Source organism: Heterodontus francisci, chromosome 4, assembly GCF_036365525.1.
Source record: "Heterodontus francisci isolate sHetFra1 chromosome 4, sHetFra1.hap1, whole genome shotgun sequence".
Taxonomy (NCBI): Eukaryota; Metazoa; Chordata; class Chondrichthyes; order Heterodontiformes; family Heterodontidae; genus Heterodontus; species Heterodontus francisci.
This window is the reverse complement of record NC_090374.1, coordinates 9,728,106-9,752,621: the sequence shown is the minus strand read 5'-3', so window position 1 is coordinate 9,752,621 and position 24,516 is coordinate 9,728,106.

Genomic DNA, 24,516 nt, shown 5'->3' with positions numbered 1-24,516 from the left:
GCTGGCTCCCTGCAAGAACAACTTACCCAGTCCCATTCCCCTGCCTTTTCCCCACAGCCCTGCAATTTTTTTCTCTTCGGATAATTATCTAATTCTGTTTTGAAAGCCTCAATTGAACCTGTCTCCACCGCACTTTCAGACGGTGCATTCCAGATCCTAAACACTCACTGAACCTGCCTCCACCGCACTCTCAGACATTGTATTCCAGATCCTAACCACTCACTGAACCTGCCTCCACCACATTCTCAGACGGTGCATTCCAGATCCTAAACACTCACTGAACCTGCCTCCACCGCACTCTCAGACAGTGCATTCCAGATCCTAAAAACTCACTGAACCTGCCTCCACCGCACTCTCAGACAGTGCATTCCAGATCCTAAAAACTCACTGAACCTGCCTCCACCGCACTCTCAGACAGTGTATTCCAGATCCTCAACACTCACTGAACCTGCCTCCACCACACTCTCAGACAGTGTATTCCAGATCCTCAACACTCACTGAACCTGCCTCCACCACACTCTCAGACAGTGCGTTCCAGATCCTAAACACTCACTGAACCTGCCTCCACCGCACTCTCAGACAGTGTATTCCAGATCCTCAACACTCACTGAACCTGCCTCCACCACACTCTCAGACAGTGCATTCCAGATCCTAAACACTCACTGAACCTGCCTCCACCACACTCTCAGACAGTGTATTCCAGATCCTAAACACTCACTGAACCTGCCTCCACCACACTCTCAGACAGTGTTTTCCAGATCCTCAACACTCACTGAACCTGCCTCCACCACACTCTCAGACTGTGTATTCCAGATCCTAAACACTCACTGAACCTGCCTCCACCACACTCTCAGACAGTGTATTCCAGATCCTCAACACTCACTGAACCTGCCTCCACCACACTCTCAGACAGTGCATTCCAGATCCTAAACACTCACTGAACCTGCCTCCACCGCACTCTCAGACAGTGCATTCCAGATCCTAAACACACACTGAACCTGCCTCCACCACACTCTCAGACAGTGCATTCCAGATCATAAACACACACTGAACCTGACTCCACCATACACTCAGACAGTGTATTCCAGATCCTAAACACACACTGAACCTGCCTCCACCACACTCTCTGACAGTGCATTCCAGATCCTAAACACTCACTGAACCTGCCTCCACCACACTCTCAGACAGTGCATTCCAGATCCTAAACAATCACTGAACCTGCCTCCACCGCACTCTCAGACAGTGTATTCCAGATCCTAAACAATCACTGAACCTGCCTCCACCCCACTCTCAGACAGTGCATTCCAGATCCTAAACAATCACTGAACCTGCCCCCACCACACTCTCAGACAGTGCATTCCAGATCCTAACCACTCACTGAACCTGCCTCCACCGCACTCTCAGACTGTGTATTCCAGATCCTAAACAGTCACTGAACCTGCCTCCACCGCACTCTCAGACAGTGTATTCCAGATCCGAAACACTCACTGAACCTGCCTCCACCGCACTCTCAGACAGTGTATTCCAGATCCGAAACACTCACTGAACCTGCCTCCACCGCACTCTCAGACAGTGTATTCCAGATCCGAAACACTCACTGAACCTGCCTCCATCACACTCTCAGACAGTGTATTCCAGATCCTAAACACTCACTGAACCTGCCTCCACCACACTCTCAGACAGTGTATTCCAGATCCTAAACAGTCACTGAACCTGCCTCCACCACACTCTCAGACAGTGCATTCCAGATCATAAACACACACTGAACCTGCCTCCACCACAATCTCAGACAGTGTATTCCAGATCCTCAACACTCACTGAACCTGCCTCCACCACACTCTCAGACAGTGCATTCCAGATCCTAAACACTCACTGAACCTGCCTCCACCACACTCTCAGACAGTGCATTCCAGATCCTAAAAACTCACTGAACCTGCCTCCACCGCACTCTCAGACAGTGTATTCCAGATCCTCAACACTCACTGAACCTGCCTCCACCACACTCTCAGACAGTGTATTCCAGATCCTCAACACTCACTGAACCTGCCTCCACCACACTCTCAGACAGTGTATTCCAGATCCTCAACACTCACTGAACCTGCCTCCACCACACTCTCAGACAGTGCGTTCCAGATCCTAAACACTCACTGAACCTGCCTCCACCGCACTCTCAGACAGTGCATTCCAGATCCTAAACACTCACTGAACCTGCCTCCACCACACTCTCAGACAGTGTATTCCAGATCCTAAACACTCACTGAACCTGCCTCCACCACACTCTCAGACAGTGTTTTCCAGATCCTCAACACTCACTGAACCTGCCTCCACCACACTCTCAGACTGTGTATTCCAGATCCTAAACACTCACTGAACCTGCCTCCACCACACTCTCAGACAGTGTATTCCAGATCCTCAACACTCACTGAACCTGCCTCCACCACACTCTCAGACAGTGTATTCCAGATCCTAAACACTCACTGAACCTACCTCCACCACACTCTCAGACAGTGTATTCCAGATCCTCAACACTCACTGAACCTGCCTCCACCACACTCTCAGACAGTGCATTCCAGATCCTCAACACTCACTGAACCTGCCTCCACCATACTCTCAGAGAGTGCATTCCAGATCCTAAACACTCACTGTACCTGCCTCCACCACACTCTCAGACAGTGTATTCCAGATCCTCAACACTCACTGAACCTGCCTCCACCACACTCTCAGACAGTGCATTTCAGATCCTAAACACTCACTGAACCTGCCTCCACCACACTCTCAGACAGTGTATTCCAGATCCTCAACACTCACTGAACCTGCCTCCACCACAATCTCAGACAGTGCATTCCAGATCCTAAACACTCACTGAACCTGCCCCCACCACACTCTCAGACAGTGCATTCCAGATCCTAAACACTCACTGAACCTGCCCCCACCACACTCTCAGACAGTGCATTCCAGATCCTAAACACTCACTGAACCTGCCCCCACCACACTCTCAGACAGTGCATTCCAGATCCTCAACACTCACTGAACCTGCCTCCACCACACTCTCAGACAGTGTATTCCAGATCCTCAACACTCACTGAACCTGCCTCCACCACACTCTCAGACAGTGTATTCCAGATCCTCAACACTCACTGAACCTGCCTCCACCACACTCTCAGACAGTGCGTTCCAGATCCTAAACACTCACTGAACCTGCCTCCACCGCACTCTCAGACAGTGCATTCCAGATCCTAAACACTCACTGAACCTGCCTCCACCACACTCTCAGACAGTGTATTCCAGATCCTAAACACTCACTGAACCTGCCTCCACCACACTCTCAGACAGTGTTTTCCAGATCCTCAATACTCACTGAACCTGCCTCCACCACACTCTCAGACTGTGTATTCCAGATCCTAAACACTCACTGAACCTGCCTCCACCACACTCTCAGACAGTGTATTCCAGATCCTCAACACTCACTGAACCTGCCTCCACCACACTCTCAGACAGTGTATTCCAGATCCTAAACACTCACTGAACCTACCTCCACCACACTCTCAGACAGTGTATTCCAGATCCTCAACACTCACTGAACCTGCCTCCACCACACTCTCAGACAGTGCATTCCAGATCCTCAACACTCACTGAACCTGCCTCCACCATACTCTCAGAGAGTGCATTCCAGATCCTAAACACTCACTGTACCTGCCTCCACCACACTCTCAGACAGTGTATTCCAGATCCTCAACACTCACTGAACCTGCCTCCACCACACTCTCAGACAGTGCATTTCAGATCCTAAACACTCACTGAACCTGCCTCCACCACACTCTCAGACAGTGTATTCCAGATCCTCAACACTCACTGAACCTGCCTCCACCACACTCTCAGACAGTGCATTCCAGATCCTAAACACTCACTGAACCTGCCTCCACCACACTCTCAGACAGTGCATTTCAGATCCTAAACACTCACTGAACCTGCCTCCACCGCACTCTCAGACAGTGCATTCCAGATCCTAAACACACACTGAACCTGCCTCCACCACACTCTCAGACAGTGTATTCCAGATCCTAAGCACTCACTGAACCTGCCTCCACTGCACTCTCAGACAGTGCTTTCCAGATCCTAAACACTCACTGAATATGCCTCCACCACACTCTCAGACAGTACGTTCCAGATCCTAAACACTCACTGAACCTGCCTCCACCACACTCTCAGACAGTGTATTCCAGATCCTAAACACCCACTGAACCTGCCTCCACCGCACTCTCAGACAGTGCATTCCAGATCCTAAACACTCACTGAACCTGCCTCCACCACACTCTCAGACAGTGCGTTCCAGATCCTAACCACTCGCTGAATCTGCCTCCACCACACCCTCAGACAGTGCGTTCCAGATCCGAACCACTCGCTGAATCTGCCTCCACCACACTCTCAGACAGTGCGTTCCAGATCCTAACCACTCGCTGAATCTGCCTCCACCACACTCTCAGACAGTGCGTTCCAGATCCGAACCACTCGCTGAATCTGCCTCCACCACACTCTCAGACAGTGCGTTCCAGATCCGAACCACTCACTGAACCTGCCTCCACCACACTCTCAGACAGTGCATTGCAGATCCTAACCACTCACTGAACCTGCCTCCACCACACTCTCAGACAGTGCATTCCAGATCCTAAACACTCACTGAACCTGCCTCCACCACACTCTCAGACAGTGCATTCCAGATCCTAACCACTCGCTGAATCTGCCTCCACCACACTCTCAGACAGTGCGTTCCAGATCCGAACCACTCACTGAATCAGCCTCCACCACACTCTCAGACAGTGCGTTCCAGATCCGAACCACTCACTGAATCAGCCTCCACCACACTCTCAGACAGTGCATTGCAGATCCTAAACACTCACTGAACCTGCCTCCACCACACTCTCAGACAGTGCATTCCAGATCCCAAACACTCACTGAACCTGCCTCCACCACACTCTCAGACAGTGCATTCCAGATCCTAAACACTCACTGAACCTGCCTCCACCACACTCTCAGACAGTGCATTCCAGATCCCAAACACTCACTGAACCTGCCTCCACCACACTCTCAGACAGTGCATTCCAGATCCCAAACACTCACTGAACCTGCCTCCACCACACTCTCAGACAGTGTATTCCAGATCCTAAACACTCACTGAAACTGCCTCCACCACACTCTCAGACAGTGCGTTCCAGATCCTCTACACTCACTGAACCTGCCTCCACTGCACTCTCAGACAGTGCATTCCAGATCCTAACCACTCGCTGAATCTGCCTCCACCACACTCTCAGTCAGTGCGTTCCAGATCCTCAACACTCACTGAACCTGCCTCCACCACACTCTCAGACAGTGCATTCCAGATCCTAAACACTCACTAAACCTGCCACCACCACACTCTCAGACAGTGCTTTCCAGATCCTAAACACTCACTGAACCTGCCTCCACCACATTCTCAGACAGTGCATTCCAGATCCCAAACACTCACTGAACCTGCCTCCACCACACTCTCAGACAGTGTATTCCAGATCCTAAACACTCACTGAAACCCTCTCCACCACACCCTCAGACAGTGCGTTCCAGGTCCTCAACACTCACTGAACCTGCCTCCACTGCACTCTCAGACAGTGCATTCCAGATCCTAAACACTCACTGAACCTGCCTCCACCACACTCTCAGACAGTGCATTCCAGATCCTAACCACTCGCTGAATCTGCCTCCACCACACTCTCAGACAGTGCATTCCAGATCCTAAACACTCACTGAACCTGCCTCCACCACACTCTCAGACAGTGCATTCCAGATCCTAAGCACTCACTGAACCTGCCTCCACCACACTCTCAGACAGCGCGTTCCAGATCCGAACCACTCACTGAATCTGCCTCCACCACACTCTCAGACAGTGTATTCCAGATCCTAAACACTCACTGAACCTGCCTCCACCGCACTCTCAGACAGTGCGTTCCAGATCCTAACCACTCGCTGAATCTGCCTCCACCACACTCTCAGACAGTGCGTTCCAGATCCTAACCACTCACTGAACCTGCCCCCACCACACTCTCAGACAGTTCGTTCCAGATCCTCAACACTCACTGAACCTGCCTCCACTGCACTCTCAGACAGTGCATTCCAGATCCTAAACACTCACTGAACCTGCCTCCACCACACTCTCAGACAGTGCATTCCAGATCCCAAACACTCACTGAACCTGCCTCCACCACACTCTCAGACAGTGCATTCCAGATCCTAAACACTCACTGAAACTGCCTCCACCACACTCTCAGACAGTGCATTCCAGATCCTAAACACTCACTGAACCTGCCTCCACCACACTCTCAGACAGTGCATTCCAGATCCTAAGCACTCACTGAACCTGCCTCCACCACACTCTCAGACAGTACGTTCCAGATCCTAACCACTCACTGAATCTGCCTCCACCGCACTCTCAGACAGTGCTTTCCAGATCCTAAACACTCACTGAACCTGCCTCCACCACACTCTCAGACAGTGCATTCCAGATCCTAAACACTCACTGAACCTCCCTCCACCACACTCTCAGACAGTGTATTCCAGATCCTAAGCACTCACTGAACCTGCCTCCACCGCACTCTCAGACAGTGCGTTCCAGATCCTAACCACTCACTGAACCTGCCTCCACCACACTCTCAGACAGTGCATTCCAGATCCTAAACACTCACTGAACCTGCCTCCACCGCACTCTCAGACAGTGCATTCAAGATCCTAACCACTCACTGAACCTGCCTCCACCACACTCTCAGACAGTGTATTCCAGATCCTAAGCACTCACTGAACCTGCCTCCACCGCACTCTCAGACAGTGCGTTCCAGATCCCAAACACTCACTGAACTTGCCTCCACCACACTCTCAGACAGTACGTTCCAGATCCGAACCACTCACTGAATCTGCCTCCACCACACTCTCAGACAGTGTATTCCAGATCCTAAACACTCACTGAACCTGCCTCCACTGCACTCTCAGACAGTGCATTCCAGATCCTAAACACTCACTGAACCTGCCTCCACTGCACTCTCAGACAGTGCATTCCAGATCCTAACCACTCGCTGAACCTGCCTCCACTGCACTCTCAGACAGTGCATTCCAGATCCTAAACACTCACTGAACCTGCCTCCACCACACTCTCAGACAGTGCATTCCAGATCCTAAACACTCACTGAACCTGCCTCCACCACACTCTCAGACAGTGCATTCCAGATCCTAAACACTCACTGAACCTGCCTCCACCACACTCTCAGACAGTGCATTCCAGATCCTAAACACTCACTGAACCTGCCTCCACCACACTCTCAGACAGTGCATTCCAGATCCTAAACACTCACTGAACCTGCCTCCATCACACTCTCAGACAGTGCATTCCAGATCCTAAACACTCACTGAACCTGCCTCCACCACACTCTCAGACAGTGCATTCCAGATCCTCAACACTCACTGAACCTGCCTCCACCACACTCTCAGACAGTGCATTCCAGATCCTAAACACTCACTGAACCTGCCTCCATCACACTCTCAGACAGTGCATTCCAGATCCTAAACACTCACTGAAACTGCCTCCACCGCACTCTCAGACAGTGCATTCCAGATCCTAAACACACACTGAACCTGCCTCCACCGCACTCTCAGACAGTGCATTCCAGATCCTAAACACTCACTGACCCTGCCTCCACCACACTCTCAGACAGTGCATTCCAGATCCGAAACACTCACTGAAACTGCCTCCACCGCACTCTCAGACAGTGCATTGCAGATCCGAAACACTCACTGAACCTCCCTCCATCACACTCTCAGACAGTGCATTCCAGATCCTAAACACTCACTGAAACTGCCTCCACCGCACTCTCAGACAGTGCATTCCAGACCCTAAACACTCACTGAATCTGCCTCCACCACACTCTCAGACAGTGCATTCCAGATCCTAAACACTCACTGAACCTGCCCCCACCACACTCTCAGACAGTGCATTCCAGATCCTAAACACTCACTGAAACTGCCTCCACCGCACTCTCAGACAGTGCATTCCAGATCCTAAACACTCACTGAATCTGCCTCCACCACACTCTCAGACAGTGCATTCCAGATCCTAAACACTCACTGAACCTGCCTCCACCACACTCTCAGACAGTACGTTCCAGATCCTAAACACTCACTGAAACTGCCTCCACCGCACTCTCAGACAGTGCATTCCAGATCCTAAACACTCACTGAACCTGCCTCCACCGCACTCTCAGACAGTGCATTGCAGATCTGAAACACTCACTGAACCTCCCTCCATCACACTCTCAGACAGTGCATTCCAGATCCTAAACACTCACTGAACCTGCCTCCACCGCACTCTCAGACAGTGCATTGCAGATCTGAAACACTCACTGAACCTCCCTCCATCACACTCTCAGACAGTGCATTCCAGATCCTAAACACTCACTGAATCTGCCTCCACCACACTCTCAGACAGTACGTTCCAGATCCTAAACACTCACTGAACCTGCCTCCACCACAGTCTCAGACAGTGTATTCCAGATCCTAAACACTCACTGAACCTGCCTCCACCGCACTCTCAGACAGTGCGTTCCAGATCCTAAACACACACTGAACCTGCCTCCACCACACTCTCAGACAGTACGTTCCAGATCCTAACCACTCACTGAATCTGCCTCCACCACACTCTCAGACAGTGCGTTCCAGATCCTAACCTCTCACTGAATCAGCCTCCACCACACTCTCAGACAGTGCGTTCCAGATCCTAACCACTCACTGAATCTGCCTCCACCACACTCTCAGACAGTACGTTCCAGATCCTAAACACTCACTGAACCTGCCTCCACCACAGTCTCAGACAGTGTATTCCAGATCCTAAACACTCACTGAACCTGCCTCCACCGCACTCTCAGACAGTGCATTCCAGATCCTAACCACTCACTGAACCTGCCTCCACCACACTCTCAGACAGTACGTTCCAGATCCTAACCACTCACTGAATCTGCCTCCACCACACTCTCAGACAGTACGTTCCAGATCCTAACCACTCACTGAATCTGCCTCCACCACACTCTCAGACAGTGCGTTCCAGATCCTAACCACTCACTGAATCTGCCTCCACCACACTCTCAGACAGTGCGTTCCAGATCCTAAACACACACTGAACCTGCCTCCACCACACTCTCAGGCAGTGCATTCCAGATCCTAAACACACACTGAACCTGCCTCCACCACACTCTCAGACAGTGCGTTCCAGATCCTAAACACTCACTGAATCTGCCTCCACCGCACTCTCAGACAGTGCGTTCCAGATCCTAAACACACACTGAACCTGCCTCCACCGCACTCTCAGACAGTGCGTTCCAGATCCTAAACACACACTGAACCTGCCTCCACCACACTCTCAGGCAGTGCATTCCAGATCCTAAACACACACTGAACCTGCCTCCACCACACTCTCAGACAGTGCGTTCCAGATCCTAAACACTCACTGAATCTGCCTCCACCGCACTCTCAGACAGTGCGTTCCAGATCCTAAACACACACTGAACCTGCCTCCACCGCACTCTCAGACAGTGCGTTCCAGATCCTAAACACACACTGAACCTGCCTCCACCACACTCTCAGACAGTGCATTCCAGATCCTAAACACTCACTGAACCTGCCTCCACCACACTCTCAGACAGTGCATTCCAGATCCTAAACACTCACTGAACCTGCCTCCACCGCACTCTCAGACAGTGCGTTCCAGATCCTAAACACACACTGAACCTGCCTCCACCGCACTCTCAGACAGTGCGTTCCAGATCCTAAACACACACTGAACCTGCCTCCACCACACTCTCAGGCAGTGCATTCCAGATCCTAAACACACACTGAACCTGCCTCCACCACACTCTCAGACAGTGCGTTCCAGATCCTAAACACTCACTGAATCTGCCTCCACCGCACTCTCAGACAGTGCGTTCCAGATCCTAAACACACACTGAACCTGCCTCCACCGCACTCTCAGACAGTGCGTTCCAGATCCTAAACACACACTGAACCTGCCTCCACCACACTCTCAGACAGTGCATTCCAGATCCTAAACACTCACTGAACCTGCCTCCACCACAGTCTCAGACAGTGTATTCCAGATCCTAAACACTCACTGAACCTGCCTCCACCGCACTCTCAGACAGTGCGTTCCAGATCCGAACCACTCACTGAATCTGCCTCCACCACACTCTCAGACAGTGCATTCCAGATCCTAAACACTCACTGAACCTGCCTCCACCACAGTCTCAGACAGTGCATTCCAGATCCTAACCACTCACTGAATCTGCCTCCACCGCACTCTCAGACAGTGCGTTCCAGATCCTAAACACTCACTGAACCTGCCTCCACCGCACTCTCAGACAGTGCATTCCAGATCCTAAACACTCACTGAACCTGCCTCCACCACAGTCTCAGACAGTGTATTCCAGATCCTAAACACTCACTGAACCTGCCTCCACCGCACTCTCAGACAGTGCGTTCCAGATCCGAACCACTCACTGAATCTGCCTCCACCACACTCTCAGACAGTGCATTCCAGATCCTAAACACTCACTGAACCTGCCTCCACCACAGTCTCAGACAGTGTATTCCAGATCCTAAACACTCACTGAACCTGCCTCCACCGCACTCTCAGACAGTGCGTTCCAGATCCTAACCACTCACTTAATCAGCCTCCACCACACTCTCAGACAGTACGTTCCGGATCCTAACCACTCACTGAATCAGCCTCCACCACACTCTCAGACAGTGCGTTCCAGATCCTAAACACACACTGAACCTGCCTCCACCGCACTCTCAGACAGTGTGTTCCAGATCCTAAACACACACTGAACCTGCCTCCACCGCACTCTCAGACAGTGCATTCCAGATCCTAAACACTCACTGAACCTGCCTCCACCACACTCTCAGACAGTACGTTCCAGATCCTAAACACTCACTGAACCTGCCTCCACCGCACTCTCAGACAGTGCATTCCAGATCCTAAACACTCACTGAACCTGCCTCCACCGCACTCTCAGACAGTGCATTCCAGATCCTAAACACTCACTGAACCTGCCTCCACCACACTCTCAGACAGTACGTTCCAGATCCTAAACACTCACTGAACCTGCCTCCACCGCACTCTCAGACAGTACATTCCAGATCCTAAACACTCACTGAACCTGCCTCCACCGCACTCTCAGACAGTGCGTTCCAGATCCTAAACACACACTGAACCTGCCTCCACCGCACTCTCAGACAGTGCATTCCAGATCCTAAACACAGACTGAACCTGCCTCCACCACACTCTCAGACAGTGCGTTCCAGATCCTAACCACTCACTTAATCAGCCTCCACCACACTCTCAGACAGTGTATTCCAGATCCTAACCACTCACTGAATCTGCCTCCACCACACTCTCAGACAGTGCCTTCCAGATCCTAACCACTCACTGAATCTGCCTCCACCACACTCTCAGACAGTGCCTTCCAGATCCTAACCACTCACTGAATCTGCCTCCACCACACTCTCAGACAGTGCCTTCCAGATCCTAACCACTCACTGAATCTGCCTCCACCACACTCTCAGACAGTGCCTTCCAGATCCTAACCACTCACTGAATCTGCCTCCACCACACTCTCAGACAGTGCATTCCAGATCCTAAGCACTCACTGAAACTGCCTCCACCACACTCTCAGACAGTGCGTTCCAGATCCTCAACACTCACTGAACCTGCCTCCACTGCACTCTCAGACAGTGCATTCCAGATCCCAAACACTCACTGAATCTGCCTCCACCGCACTCTCAGACAGTGCATTCCAGATCCTAAACACTCACTGAATCTGCCTCCACCACACTCTCAGACAGTGCATTCCAGATCCTAACCACTCGCTGAATCTGCCTCCACCACACTCTCAGACAGTGCATTCCAGATCCTAAACACTCACTGAACCTGCCTCCACCACACTCTCAGACAGTGCATTCCAGATCCTAAACACTCGCTGAATCTGCCTCCACTGCACTCTCAGACAGTGCATTCCAGATCCTAAACACTCACTGAACCTGCCTCCACCACACTCTCAGACAGTGCATTCCAGATCCTAAACACTCGCTGAATCTGCCTCCACCACACTCTCAGACAGTGCATTCCAGATCCTAACCACTCGCTGAATCTGCCTCCACCACACTCTCAGACAGTGCATTCCAGATCCTAAACACTCGCTGAATCTGCCTCCACCACACTCTCAGACAGTGCATTCCAGATCCTAACCACTCGCTGAATCTGCCTCCACCACACTCTCAGACAGTGCATTCCAGATCCTAAACACTCGCTGAATCTGCCTCCACCACACTCTCAGACAGTGCATTCCAGATCCTAACCACTCGCTGAATCTGCCTCCACCACACTCTCAGACAGTGCATTCCAGATCCTAAACACTCACTGAACCTGCCTCCACCACACTCTCAGACAGTGCATTCCAGATCCTAACCACTCGCTGAATCTGCCTCCACCACACTCTCAGACAGTGCATTCCAGATCCTAAACACTCACTGAACCTGCCTCCACCACACTCTCAGACAGTGCATTCCAGATCCTAAGCACTCACTGAACCTGCCTCCACCACACTCTCAGACAGTACGTTCCAGATCCTAACCACTCACTGAATCTGCCTCCACCGCACTCTCAGACAGTGCGTTCCAGATCCTAAACACTCACTGAACCTGCCTCCACCGCACTCTCAGACAGTGCGTTCCAGATCCTAAACACTCACTGAACCTGCCTCCACCACACTCTCAGCCAGTGCATTCCAGACCCTAAACACTCACTGAACATGCCTCCACCACACTCTCAGACAGTGTATTCCAGATCCTAAGCACTCACTGAACCTGCCTCCACCGCACTCTCAGACAGTGCGTTCCAGATCCTAACCACTCACTGAACCTGCCTCCACCACACTCTCAGACAGTGTATTCCAGATCCTAACCACTCACTGAACCTGCCTCCACCACACTCTCAGACAGTGTATTCCAGATCATAAACACTCACTGAACCTGCCTCCACCGCACTCTCAGACAGTGCATTCCAGATCCTAAACACTCACTGAACCTGCCTCCACCACACTCTCAGACAGTGTATTCCAGATCCTAAGCACTCACTGAACCTGCATCCACCGCACTCTCAGACAGTGCGTTCCAGATCCCAAACACTCACTGAACCTGCCTCCACCGCACTCTCAGACAGTGCATTCCAGATCCGAACCACTCACTGAATCTGCCTCCACCGCACTCTCAGACAGTGCGTTCCAGATCCCAAACACTCACTGAACCTGCCTCCACCACACTCTCAGACAGTGCATTCCAGATCCTAAACACTCACTGAACCTGCCTCCACCACACTCTCAGACAGTGTATTCCAGATCCTAAGCACTCACTGAACCTGCCTCCACCGCACTCTCAGACAGTGCGTTCCAGATCCCAAACACTCACTGAACCTGCCTCCACCGCACTCTCAGACAGTGCATTCCAGATCCTAAGCACGCTCTGAAACTGTCTCCACCCCACTCTCAGACAGTGCGTTCTAGATCCTAAACACTCACTGAACCTGCCTCCACCACACTCTCAGACAGTGCATTCCAGATCCTAAACACTCACTGAACCTGCCTCCACCGCACTCTCAGATAGTGCATTCCAGATCCTAACCACTCGCTGAATCTGCCTCCACCACACTCTCAGACAGTGCATTCAAGATCCTAAACACTCACTGAACCTGCCTCCACCACACTCTCAGGCAGTGCATTCCAGATCCTAAACACTCACTGAACCTGCCTCCACCACACTCTCAGACAGTGCATTCCAGATCCTAAACACTCACTGAACCTGCCTCCACCACACTCTCAGACAGTGCATTCCAGATCCTAAACACTCACTGAACCTGCCTCCATCACACTCTCAGACAGTGCATTCCAGATCCTAAACACTCACTGAACCTGCCTCCACCACACTCTCAGACAGTGCATTCCAGATCCTAAACACTCACTGAACCTGCCTCCACCGCACTCTCAGACAGTGCATTCCAGATCCTCAACACTCACTGAACCTGCCTCCACCACACTCTCAGACAGTGCATTCCAGATCCTAAACACTCACTGAACCTGCCTCCACCGCACTCTCAGACAGTGCATTCCAGATCCTCAACACTCACTGAACCTGCCTCCACCACACTCTCAGACAGTGCATTCCAGATCCTAAACACTCACTGAACCTGCCTCCATCACACTCTCAGACAGTGCATTCCAGATCATAAACACTCACTGAAACTGCCTCCACCGCACTCTCAGACAGTGCATTCCAGATCCTAAACACTCACTGAAACTGCCTCCACCGCACTCTCAGACAGTGCATTCCAGATCCTAAACACACACTGAACCTGCCTCCACCGCACTCTCAGACAGTGCATTCCAGATCCTAAACACTCACTGAACCTGCCTCCACCACACTCTCAGACAGTGCATTCCAGATCCGAAACACTCACTGAACCTGCCTCCATCACACTCTCAGACAGTGCATTCCAGATCCTAAACACTCACTGAAACTGCCTCCACCGCACTCTCAGACAGTGCATTCCAGATCCGAAACACTCACTGAACCTCCCTCCATCACACTCTCAGACAGTGCATTCCAGATCCTAAACACTCACTGACCCTGCCCCCACCACACTCTCAGACAGTGCATTCCAGATCCTAAACACTCACTGAACCTGCCCCCACCACACTCTCAGACAGTGCATTCCAGATCCTAAACACTCACTGAACCTGCCCCCACCACACTCTCAGACAGTGCGTTCCAGATCCTAAACACTCACTGAACCTGCCTCCACCACACTCTCAGCAAGTGCATTCCAGACCCTAAACACTCACTGAACATGCCTCCACCACACTCTCAGGCAGTGTATTCCAGATCCTAAGCACTCACTGAACCTGCCTCCACCGCACTCTCAGACAGTGCGTTCCAGATCCTAACCACTCACTGAACCTGCCTCCACCACACTCTCAGACAGTGCATTCCAGATCCTAAACACTCACTGAACCTGCCTCCACCACACTCTCAGACAGTGTATTCCAGATCCTAAGCACTCACTGAACCTGCCTCCACCGCACTCTCAGACAGTGCGTTCCAGATCCCAAACACTCACTGAACCTGCCTCCACCGCACTCTCAGACAGTGCATTCCAGATCCGAACCACTCACTGAATCTGCCTCCACCGCACTCTCAGACAGTGCGTTCCAGATCCCAAACACTCACTGAACCTGCCTCCACCACACTCTCAGACAGTGCATTCCAGATCCTAAACACTCACTGAACCTGCCTCCACCACACTCTCAGACAGTGTATTCCAGATCCTAAGCACTCACTGAACCTGCCTCCACCGCACTCTCAGACAGTGCGTTCCAGATCCCAAACACTCACTGAACCTGCCTCCACCGCACTCTCAGACAGTGCATTCCAGATCCTAAACATTCACTGAACCTGCCTCCACCGCATTCTCAGACAGTACATTCCAGATCCTAAACACTCACTGAACCTGCCTCCACCACACTCTCAGACAGTGCATTCCAGATCCTAAGCACGCTCTGAAACTGTCTCCACCCCACTCTCAGACAGTGCGTTCTAGATCCTAAACACTCACTGAACCTGCCTCCACCACACTCTCAGACAGTGCATTCCAGATCCTAAACACTCACTGAACCTGCCTCCACTGCACTCTCAGATAGTGCATTCCAGATCCTAACCACTCGCTGAATCTGCCTCCACCACACTCTCAGACAGTGCATTCCAGATCCTAAACACTCACTGAACCTGCCTCCACCACACTCTCAGACAGTGCATTCCAGATCCTAAACACTCACTGAACCTGCCTCCACCACACTCTCAGACAGTGCATTCCAGATGCTAAACACTCACTGAACCTGCCTCCATCACACTCTCAGACAGTGCATTCCAGATCCTAAACACTCACTGAACCTGCCTCCACCACACTCTCAGACAGTGCATTCCAGATCCTAAACACTCACTGAACCTGCCTCCACCGCACTCTCAGACAGTGCATTCCAGATCCTCAACACTCACTGAACCTGCCTCCACCACACTCTCAGACAGTGCATTCCAGATCCTAAACACTCACTGAACCTGCCTCCACCGCACTCTCAGACAGTGCATTCCAGATCCTCAACACTCACTGAACCTGCCTCCACCACACTCTCAGACAGTGCATTCCAGATCCTAAACACTCACTGAACCTGCCTCCATCACACTCTCAGACAGTGCATTCCAGATCCTAAACACTCACTGAAACTGCCTCCACCGCACTCTCAGACAGTGCATTCCAGATCCTAAACACTCACTGAAACTGCCTCCACCGCACTCTCAGACAGTGCATTCCAGATCCTAAACACACACTGAACCTGCCTCCACCGCACTCTCAGACAGTGCATTCCAGATCCTAAACACTCACTGAACCTGCCTCCACCACACTCTCAGACAGTGCATTCCAGATCCGAAACACTCACTGAACCTGCCTCCATCACACTCTCAGACAGTGCATTCCAGATCCTAAACACTCACTGAAACTGCCTCCACCGCACTCTCAGACAGTGCATTCCAGATCCGAAACACTCACTGAACCTCCCTCCATCACACTCTCAGACAGTGCATTCCAGATCCTAAACACTCACTGACCCTGCCCCCACCACACTCTCAGACAGTGCATTCCAGATCCTAAACACTCACTGAACCTGCCCCCACCACACTCTCAGACAGTGCATTCCAGATCCTAAACACTCACTGAACCTGCCCCCACCACACTCTCAGACAGTACGTTCCAGATCCTAACCACTCACTGAATCTGCCTCCACCACACTCTCAGACCGTGTATTCCAGATCCTAAACACTCACTGAACCTGCCTCCACCACACTCTCAGACAGTGCATTCCAGATCCTAAACACTCACTGAACCTGCCTCCACCACACTCTCAGACAGTGTATTCCAGATCCTAAGCACTCACTGAACCTGCCTCCACCGCACTCTCAGACAGTGCATTCCAGATCCTAAACACTCACTGAACTTGCCTCCACCACACTCTCAGACAGTGCGTTCCAGATCACAAACACTCACTGAATCTGCCTCCACCACACTCTCAGACAGTGCATTCCAGATCCTAAACACTCACTGAAGCTGCCTCCATCACACTCTCAGACAGTGCATTCCAGATCCTAAACACTCACTGAAACTGCCTCCACCGCACTCTCAGACAGTGCATTCCAGATCCTAAACACTCACTGAACCTGCCTCCACCGCACTCTCAGACAGTGCATTCCAGATCCTCAACACTCACTGAACCTGCCTCCACCACACTCTCAGACAGTGCATTCCAGATCCTAAACACTCACTGAACCTGCCTCCATCACACTCTCAGACAGTGCATTCCAGATCCTAAACACTCACTGAAACTGCCTCCACCGCACTCTCAGACAGTGCATTCCAGATCCTAAACACTCACTGAACCTGCCTCCACCACACTCTCAGACAGTGCATTCCAGATCCTAAACACTCACTGAACCTGCCTCCACCACACTCTCAGACAGTGAATTCCAGATCCTAAACACTCACTGAACCTGCCTCCACCACACTCTCAGACAGTGCATTCCAGATCCGAAACACTCACTGAACCTGCCTCCACCACACTCTCAGACAGTGCATTCCAGATCCTAAACACTCACTGAACCTGCCTCCACCGCACTCTCAGACAGTGCATTCCAGATCCTAAACACTCACTGAAACTGCCTCCAGCGCACTCTCAGACAGTGTATTCCAGATCCGAAACACTCACTGAACCTGCCTCCATCACACTCTCAGACAGTGCATTCCAGATCCTAAACACTCACTGAAACTGCCTCCACCGCACTCTCAGACAGTGCATTCCAGATCCTAAACACTCACTGAACCTGCCCCCACCACACTCTCAGACAGTGCATTCCAGATCCTAAACACTCACTGAACCTGCCTCCATCACACTCTCAGACAGTGCATTCCAGATCCTAAACACACACTGAACCTGCCTCCACCGCACTCTCAGACAGTGCATTCCAGATCCTAAACACTCACTGAACCTGCCTCCACCACACTCTCAGACAGTGCATTCCAGATCCGAAACACTCACTGAACCTGCCTCCATCACACTCTCAGACAGTGCATTCCAGATCCTAAACACTCACTGAAACTGCCTCCACCGCACTCTCAGACAGTGCATTCCAGATCCGAAACACTCACTGAACCTCCCTCCATCACACTCTCAGACAGTGCATTCCAGATCCTAAACACTCACTGACCCTGCCCCCACCACACTCTCAGACAGTGCATTCCAGATCCTAAACACTCACTGAACCTGCCCCCACCACACTCTCAGACAGTACGTTCCAGATCCTAACCACTCACTGAATCTGCCTCCACCACACTCTCAGACCGTGTATTCCAGATCCTCAACACTCACTGAACCTGCCTCCATCACACTCTCAGACAGTGCATTCCAGATCCTAAACACTCACTGAAACTGCCTCCACCGCACTCTCAGACAGTGCATTCCAGATCCGAAACACTCACTGAACCTCCCTCCATCACACTCTCAGACAGTGCATTCCAGATCCTAAACACTCACTGACCCTGCCCCCACCACACTCTCAGACAGTGCATTCCAGATCCTAAACACTCACTGAACCTGCCCCCACCACACTCTCAGACAGTACGTTCCAGATCCTAACCACTCACTGAATCTGCCTCCACCACACTCTCAGACCGTGTATTCCAGATCCTAAACACTCACTGAACCTGCCTCCACCACACTCTCAGACAGTGCATTCCAGATCCTAAACACTCACTGAACCTGCCTCCACCACACTCTCAGACAGTGTATTCCAGATCCTAAGCACTCACTGAACCTGCCTCCACCGCACTCTCAGACAGTGCATTCCAGATCCTAAACACTCACTGAACTTGCCTCCACCACACTCTCAGACAGTGCGTTCCAGATCACAAACACTCACTGAATCTGCCTCCACCACACTCTCAGACATTGCATTCCAGATCCTAAACACTCACTGAAGCTGCCTCCATCACACTCTCAGACAGTGCATTCCAGATCCTAAACACTCACTGAAACTGCCTCCACCGCACTCTCAGACAGTGCATTCCAGATCCTAAACACTCACTGAACCTGCCTCCACCACACTCTCAGACAGTGCATTCCAGATCCGAAACACTCACTGAACCTGCCTCCACCACACTCTCAGACAGTGCATTCCAGATCCTAAACACTCACTGAACCTGCCTCCACCGCACTCTCAGACAGTGCATTCCAGATCCTAAACACTCACTGAACCTGCCTCCACCACACTCTCAGACAGTGCATTCCAGATCCGAAACACTCACTGAACCTGCCTCCATCACACTCTCAGACAGTGCATTCCAGATCCTAAACACTCACTGAAACTGCCTCCACCGCACTCTCAGACAGTGCATTCCAGATCCTAAACACTCACTGAACCTGCCCCCACCACACTCTCAGACAGTGCATTCCAGATCCTAAACACTCACTGAACCTGCCCCCACCACACTCTCAGAAGTGCATTCCAGATCCTAAACACTCACTGAACCTGCCCCCACCACACTCTCAGAAGTGCATTCCAGATCCTAAACACTCACTGAACCTGCCCCCACCACACTCTCAGAAGTGCATTCCAGATCCTAAACACTCACTGAACCTGCCCCCACCACACTCTCAGACAGTGCATTCCAGATCCTAAACACTCACTGAACCTGCCCCCACCACACTCTCAGAAGTGCATTCCAGATCCTAAACACTCACTGAACCTGCCCCCACCACACTCTCAGAAGTGCATTCCAGATCCTAAACACTCACTGAACCTGCCCCCACCACACTCTCAGAAGTGCATTCCAGATCCTAAACACTCACTGAACCTGCCCCCACCACACTCTCAGACAGTGCATTCCAGATCCTAAACACTCACTGAAACTGCCTCCACCGCACTCTCAGACAGTGCATTCCAGATCCTAAACACTCACTGAACCTGCCCCCACCACACTCTCAGACAGTGCATTCCAGATCCTAAACACTCACTGAACCTGCCCCCACCACACTCTCAGAAGTGCATTCCAGATCCTAAACACTCACTGAACCTGCCCCCACCACACTCTCAGACAGTACGTTCCAGATCCTAAACACTCACTGAACCTGCCTCCACCACACTCTCAGACAGTGCGTTCCAGATCCTAAACACTCACTGAACCTGCCTCCACCACACTCTCAGCCAGTGCATTCCAGACCCTAAACACTCACTGAACATGCCTCCACCACACTCTCAGACAGTGCGTTCCAGATCCTAACCACTCACTGAACATGCCTCCACCACACTCTCAGACAGTGTATTCCAGATCCTAAGCACTCACTGAACCTGCCTCCACCGCACTCTCAGACAGTGCGTTCCAGATCCTAACCACTCACTGAACCTGCCTCCACCACACTCTCAGACAGTGCATTCCAGATCCTAAACACTCACTGAACCTGCCTCCACCACACTCTCAGACAGTGTATTCCAGATCCTAAGCACTCACTGAACCTGCCCCCACCACACTCTCAGACAGTGCATTCCAGATCCTAAACACTCACTGAACCTGCCTCCACCGCAATCTCAGACAGTGCATTCCAGATCCTCAACACTCACTGAACCTGCCTCCACCACACTCTCAGACAGTGCATTCCAGATCCTAAACACTCACTGAACCTGCCTCCATCACACTCTCAGACAGTGCATTCCAGATCCTAAACACTCACTGAAACTGCCTCCACCGCACTCTCAGACAGTGCATTCCAGATCCTAAACACTCACTGAAACTGCCTCCACCGCACTCTCAGACAGTGCATTCCAGATCCTAAACACACACTGAACCTGCCTCCACCGCACTATCATACAGTGCATTCCAGATCCTAAACACTCACTGAACCTGCCTCCACCACACTCTCAGACAGTGCATTCCAGATCCGAAACACTCACTGAACCTGCCTCCATCACACTCTCAGACAGTGCATTCCAGATCCTAAACACTCACTGAAACTGCCTCCACCGCACTCTCAGACAGTGCATTCCAGATCCGAAACACTCACTGAACCTCCCTCCATCACACTCTCAGACAGTGCATTCCAGATCCTAAACACTCACTGACCCTGCCCCCACCACACTCTCAGACAGTGCATTCCAGATCCTAAACACTCACTGAACCTGCCCCCACCACACTCTCAGACAGTGCATTCCAGATCCTAAACACTCACTGAACCTGCCCCCACCACACTCTCAGACAGTACGTTCCAGATCCTAAACACTCACTGAACCTGCCTCCACCACACTCTCAGACAGTGCGTTCCAGATCCTAAACACTCACTGAACCTGCCTCCACCACACTCTCAGCCAGTGCATTCCAGACCCTAAACACTCACTGAACATGCCTCCACCACACTCTCAGGCAGTGTATTCCAGATCCTAAGCACTCACTGAACCTGCCTCCACCGCACTCTCAGACAGTGCGTTCCAGATCCTAACCACTCACTGAACCTGCCTCCACCACACTCTCAGACAGTGCATTCCAGATCCTAAACACTCACTGAACCTGCCTCCACCACACTCTCAGACAGTGTATTCCAGATCCTAAGCACTCACTGAACCTGCCTCCACCGCACTCTCAGACAGTGCGTTCCAGATCCCAAACACTCACTGAACCTGCCTCCACCGCACTCTCAGACAGTGCATTCCAGATCCTAAACATTCACTGAACCTGCCTCCACCGCATTCTCAGACAGTACATTCCAGATCCTAAACACTCACTGAACCTGCCTCCACCACACTCTCAGACAGTGCATTCCAGATCCTAAGCACGCTCTGAAACTGTCTCCACCCCACTCTCAGACAGTGCGTTCTAGATCCTAAACACTCACTGAACCTGCCTCCACCACACTCTCAGACAGTGCATTCCAGATCCTAAACACTCACTGAACCTGCCTCCACCACACTCTCAGACAGTGCATTCCAGATCCTAAACACTCACTGAACCTGCCTCCACCACACTCTCAGACAGTGCATTCCAGATCCTAAACACTCACTGAACCAGCCTCCATCACACTCTCAGACAGTGCATTCCAGATCCTAAACACTCACTGAACCTGCCTCCACCACACTCTCAGACAGTGCATTCCAGATCCTAAACACTCACTGAACCTGCCTCCACCGCACTCTCAGACAGTGCATTCCAGATCCTCAACACTCACTGAACCTGCCTCCACCACACTCTCAGACAGTGCATTCCAGATCCTAAACACTCTCTGAACCTGCCTCCACCGCACTCTCAGACAGTGCATTCCAGATCCTCAACACTCACTGAACCTGCCTCCACCACACTCTCAGACAGTGCATTCCAGATCCTAAACACTCACTGAACCTGCCTCCATCACACTCTCAGACAGTGCATTCCAGATCCTAAACACTCACTGAAACTGCCTCCACCGCACTCTCAGACAGTGCATTCCAGATCCTAAACACTCACTGAAACTGCCTCCACCGCACTCTCAGACAGTGCATTCCAGATCCTAAACACACACTGAATCTGCCTCCACCGCACTCTCAGACAGTGCATTCCAGATCCTAAACACTCACTGAACCTGCCTCCACCACACTCTCAGACAGTGCATTCCAGATCCGAAACACTCACTGAACCTGCCTCCATCACACTCTCAGACAGTGCATTCCAGATCCTAAACACTCACTGAAACTGCCTCCACCGCACTCTCAGACAGTGCATTCCAGATCCGAAACACTCACTGAACCTCCCTCCATCACACTCTCAGACAGTGCATTCCAGATCCTAAACACTCACTGACCCTGCCCCCACCACACTCTCAGACAGTGCATTCCAGATCCTAAACACTCACTGAACCTGCCCCCACCACACTCTCAGACAGTGCATTCCAGATCCTAAACACTCACTGAACCTGCCCCCACCACACTCTCAGACAGTACGTTCCAGATCCTAACCACTCACTGAATCTGCCTCCACCACACTCTCAGACAGTGTATTCCAGATCCTAAACACTCACTGAACCTGCCTCCACCACACTCTCAGACAGTGCATTCCAGATCCTAAACACTCACTGAACCTGCCTCCACCACACTCTCAGACAGTGTATTCCAGATCCTAAGCACTCACTGAACCTGCCTCCACCGCACTCTCAGACAGTGCATTCCAGATCCTAAACACTCACTGAACTTGCCTCCACCACACTCTCAGACAGTGCATTCCAGATCACAAACACTCACTGAACCTGCCTCCACCACACTCTCAGACAGTGCATTCCAGATCCTAAACACTCACTGAAGCTGCCTCCATCACACTCTCAGACAGTGCATTCCAGATCCTAAACACTCACTGAAACTGCCTCCACCGCACTCTCAGACAGTGCATTCCAGATCCTAAACACTCACTGAACCTGCCTCCACCGCACTCTCAGACAGTGCATTCCAGATCCTCAACACTCACTGAACCTGCCTCCACCACACTCTCAGACAGTGCATTCCAGATCCTAAACACTCACTGAACCTGCCTCCATCACACTCTCAGACAGTGCATTCCAGATCCTAAACACTCACTGAAACTGCCTCCACCGCACTCTCAGACAGTGCATTCCAGATCCTAAACACTCACTGAAACTGCCTCCACTGCACTCTCAGACAGTGCATTCCAGATCCTAAACACTCACTGAACCTGCCTCCACCACACTCTCAGACAGTGCATTCCAGATCCTAAACACTCACTGAACCTGCCTCCACCACACTCTCAGACAGTGCATTCCAGATCCTATACACTCACTGAACCTGCCTCCACCACACTCTCAGACAGTGCATTCCAGATCCTAAACACTCACTGAACCTGCCTCCACCACACTCTCAGACAGTGCATTCCAGATCCTAAACACTCACTGAACCTGCCTCCACCGCACTCTCAGACAGTGCATTCCAGATCCTAAACACTCACTGAAACTGCCTCCACCGCACTCTCAGACAGTGTATTCCAGATCCGAAACACTCACTGAACCTGCCTCCATCACACTCTCAGACAGTGCATTCCAGATCCTAAACACTCACTGAAACTGCCTCCACCGCACTCTCAGACAGTGCATTCCAGATCCTAAACACTCACTGAACCTGCCCCCACCACACTCTCAGACAGTGCATTCCAGATCCTAAACACTCACTGAACCTGCCCCCACCACACTCTCAGACAGTGCATTCCAGATCCTAAACACTCACTGAACCTGCCCCCACCACACTCTCAGACAGTACGTTCCAGATCCT